Source organism: Miniopterus schreibersii (assembly GCF_964146895.1).
Source record: "Miniopterus schreibersii genome assembly, chromosome: 2".
In the NCBI taxonomy this organism is placed as follows: domain Eukaryota; kingdom Metazoa; phylum Chordata; class Mammalia; order Chiroptera; family Miniopteridae; genus Miniopterus; species Miniopterus schreibersii.
The window spans coordinates 124133761-124138312 of NC_138102.1; the positions used below are offsets into that span (position 1 = coordinate 124133761).

At 46.7% G+C, this 4552-nt stretch overlaps 1 pseudogene across 1 annotated transcript; it reads right to left on the reverse strand.

Moving 5' to 3' along the window:
• Positions 1-1246: 1246 nt before the first annotated feature.
• On the reverse strand, positions 1247-4186 carry LOC308552522 (pre-rRNA-processing protein TSR1 homolog pseudogene; annotated as a pseudogene). The gene is made up of 2 exons: positions 4074-4186; positions 1247-3688 (listed from the first exon to the last, which is right to left on the reverse strand). The product of its transcript is annotated as a pre-rRNA-processing protein TSR1 homolog pseudogene (transcript).
• Between the last annotated feature and the right edge of the window lie 366 nt (positions 4187-4552).

The following is a 4552-nucleotide window of genomic DNA, read 5'->3' on the forward strand; positions in this document are numbered from 1 at the left end:
CTAATATTTTCCCAAGTTACCAGTAGAACCAGATGTGATCTAGGCAACTGAAGGCCAGTATTAGGTATACAGTTTAAAGTGCTTTAAGGTCATATTTTCATTACATCTATCACAGAGAAGGCTCTTACGTGGTCAGAAGTATGTTACTTGTACTGCCTATTTTACTGGAGGCATGTAGGCAGTGGCTAGTGGTGAGATGTCTAATATTCCCCTTCCCAGGCCCTGAGACCTAGTGTGAAAGTGTATGTTGCTGAACCCTTGAATGCAGATGACTGCTACCAGCCCACGCTGAAAGGGGAACTGACCCCCACCTCCTATCCTCCAGAAACCATAGCAGATGGTGCCAAATCCAGCATTGGCTTAAACACCTGGCCTCTTACAAGGGACCTTGTGGATGATGTCTTCACTGTCACAGAGGATGAAATTAAGGCGAGGCTCCAACAGGAAAGAAAATAACAAAAGAACAGAGCAACTCTTTAAGCAAAAGATACTTCTTGACTTGGTGACTCATGATATGTGGGAGGGCCCTAGATATTGGGACACCCTCAGCAGTAGAAGCAGAGTTAGAATGAAAAAAGACCGGCTCTTCATTGGCAAGCATATGCATGTTTATCACTTAGCCTTTAATTGTGAAGGCCCAACAACTAAGCTTTTCTCCTCCCATTTCACTATTGCTTACTACCTTCTCTACCAACAGTATGCAGCCCAGCTGGTATGGGAGCGGATGAAACTGCTTATTGAGCCTACAGCTGGTGGTGGAGTGGCTGCTGTTCTGTCTCCGCATTTTCAAACAATTTCCCCAGAAGTAAAGAACATATGTATTGTGCTCAGTGGTGGAAATGCAGGCTTAACCTCTGTAACTCGGGTGAAGCAAGCTGAAAGGCCAGCTCCTTATCAATCTGTTTTTGTTTAATTTATGCATAAGGAAGAAATGGGATTCAGTTTCTCTAGACACTTGGAAATTTGGTCTGCCGTCACTGTTAAGGTCCCATCGTACCTTCTTTAAACAGCTTTCAAAATCCTAATGGACAGTAGATATTTCTGTAAGACTTAATAGTTTTTGGATGAAGTAGCAATAAAAAAACATCCATACTTAACTAAGACACCTTGTCAAGGCCAAGAAAAACCTTTTGCAAAAAGGGGCAGCAGACTCCTAGGCTAAAGTAGACAACACAAACTTTACCCAATCACAACCTATAGCTTCCCATCCCTCAGGTGCTAACTAGTAGCAAGGATATTGAATCTATTACTTCATGTCCACTTCTGGCACTGCTGAAATCTCACTTTTCACCCAAGGTACTGGTTCTGGTACATATGGATCATAAGTCCATTTGGGGAAAACTCGTTTCTAGAGGTTCATCAGTACTGTGTCCTGAGATTTTAGTTTCCCATCAAAACTGCACTTCATATGGCCATGAGCACCTAAAGGCTCCTTGATGTGTCCCCTGCGGCCCCACTTTGTTCTCAGTTCCACTGGTTTAAACCACAGCGCATCCTCTCTGCTGGAGAACATGTCACGCACTACTGCCATCTTAGTAAAAATTTTGAAAGGACGACCACTCAGAACAGCTCTCTTGATGACCATCCTGTCTGGAGCCACTGACAAGAGATGGCCTGTGGCAATGAGGCTGTGCATTCCACTGCTGTTCTGTTTGAAAAGCAGCACAGATGCAGGAGGAAAAGTGATTGGGGCATATACTCTCACCGCGAGGGCCATGGCAGCCGTGTGCTGAGAATCTCTGAAATTTATGTTTATCCGCTGCAGTGTGCTGAGAAAATAAAGGTGAGGCTCGGAAACGCGTGAACCCGCAGTGGCAGCCCAGCCCCTCTTTAGCTTTCACGGGCTCAGTGTTTCTGGGATGCCGGCTTTCCACCACGTTCACTACTGACATCTGCTCACCAGGCAGGAAAGAGAACGCAACGGGGGTGCTCTGCCCCTGAAGAGCTCAGCCGCAGCGACAGGTGCTTCAGAAACATGAGGTGTGACATACCAGCCAACCTCAGCTCCTCCATTCTCGTTCTCGATTTCTTTAAAGATGTGTTTCCTAGTGTTTGTAAAGTTCTGAAACAGAAAGATCTGAGCATAATCTTGAGGAAGGTTTTCCTTAGGATCCCATGGAGAGGTCCGGAAGCTCTTGAGGCCTCTGTATTTCTGAAATCGAATTCTAGCAGCCACATCACGGGGGGTGGAGGGGTGGGGCTGGGTGGGTATCTACTTCATCTGGAAACATCTCTTCCAGTCTTTCTTGTTTATATTTCTCTAGCAGTTTTTCCTCAGCCTCTTCACCCACTTTCTCACCATACAGGTCATCATGCACAGACGCTCCTATGGCCATAGTTTCACATTCCTCCTCTGCTCCCTTGTCACTATGCTCATCCTGAGATTCCTCTTCCATAAAATCCTCATGTTCTATATCATCATATCCATCTCTTTCCCCACCACTTTTGTCACTCTCATCCAAAATCCATTCAGCTTGGTAACTGGATTTTCCTTTAGGAACCTTCTTTACCACCTTGAACTTTCCTTCAAAAGTTCATTTGCCTCATTGAGTTCCTCCTCAGTGGGCCAGGTTTGCCCCCTCCCCCCCCCCATCGGATCTGGTATAACCTCTGTTTGCAAAGAATCTTGTCTATCAGGGTCTGCCTTCATTAGGACCTTAAGCTCTTCCTCCAAATCAGCTACAGCATCCGTAGCACAAACCTCCATTGCCATGCCTGGGTCCTTCTGGGATTTGATCACTCTGAGGTTTAAAGGGAAAGGGTCCTTAGGGGCATCTATCTGTTTCATCTGAAAGTCACCATGTTCAATGATATGCAGCAAGCTATTGACACTCACAGTCTGTCCACGAACATAATCTGAAATTTCCAAGGTCCCCACCAAGTTATTCTCTTCATTAGGCTCAGAGTCAGCATCCTGAGCAAAGAGGTAGGCCCGCCGATCTCGAAAGGCAAGGTGCCGTTGTTTCTGCTTAGCCAGCTGCCTGAGCAGCATCCCTGCCCCCTGTTGCGTGTCTCACAGAAGGAGCTTGTCATCAGGAAAGCGCTTCTCCACAACTTTACTTAGCTTCTTTCCGACATCTATTTGTTTCTTTGGTGGGAGGCCAGAAATCCCCTGGATAGCTAGTGTATGGGTGGGAAGGCCCTGAGCAAAGGGGCAGGAAAGGCAGTAATCCTCAATGCTGTCCCAGCCTTCCAGTGGGTCAAGGAGGAAAGGGGGGCTATCAGGCACTTTAGCCAAGTCTGAGACAGTGTGCGAATCCTCTGGCCTTGCAGATGTGAAACACCATCGATGTTTCAAGCGGGGGGCATAACAGCATAAAGCTGTGGGTGCTTCCCCATTCATTCAAGTGTACTGTTGCAGTGTCCCTATCCTGGAGCAGCCGACAGGCCTCTGGCAGGGAAATCCTGTCGTGCAGTGGCACCACCAGTACCTGATGAGGAGGGCCATCTTCGCTGCCCAGCTGTCTCTTCTCTGCCCGAACCACACTCCTTTTGCTTCTGGAGCTGGCCGGCGCGATGCTTCTGGCCTACTCTGCTGAGCTCCTTTCTCACCTTCTTGCTCAGGCTTTTCATTGCTAGAGGGCCTCTGCCATCCCACCGCGCGGGTCCCTGACCCCAACCTCAGTGCCCCCCGCCTTTATGAGGTTTATTCTGTTGCTTGAGCGGACCAGAGCGGTGGGCGGCCACGCTACGACTCACAGGTACCAAGTGAGCACTCTTGGTCAGATTTTTCCACTGTAAAGCTACTCTTTATTCTCTCCCCATACTGTATCCTTGGATACCTCTATTTTTTTTTACAGGCATTAACTAATAAATCTCTTGTACTTCTCATTCTGTCTTGCCATTGCCACCAGGAGGTTCTGAACTGGCTCAGTTGATTTTAGTAGATGTCCAGGAAAGCAACTGCGAACCAGTAAGAAACCATGATACTTAGCTTAGTTACTAGAGCTGAGCTAGTTGTCACACCTGGAAAGCATTGACTAAAGAGGTGGCTGAGTTCCCAGGAGAAAGCCACTAGTATGCACTTTAAAGATTTCCCTAGTACTTTGCAAATGGGACCCATGGACACTTACTTGAGTAAATCTGTACTTGAAAATAAGACTATCCATACAATTGGGGAACTGTTGGACAAAGGATCTGAGTTGACATCATCATGGGACCAAATCCAAGCAGGACCAGAGGACATGAGTGAGCTACATGAGTAGACAACCTAGGCCTGTATTTCCTCTACCACAGTTATACCAGCCTCTCTCTTCAGTTCACACCTATGACTATATTGAGAGGGGTCCTGTACTGTATGTAAAGGTAATGGAAAAAAGCCAAATCATGGTTTATAAATTGGTTGGCTTGACGTGTGAGTACAAGCTGAAAATGGACAATGGCTGTGTTATAGATGTACTCAGAAGTGGCCTTGAAAGATAAGAGTGAGTGAAAATCTTCAAGGTGAAGCTTTGAGGGGTACACATGATCATCTACTTTGTATGGAAGCCTAAGTTGCCTGAGATGAGAATAAATATGGACACATGGACAGTAACAAATGCCTTGCCAAAGG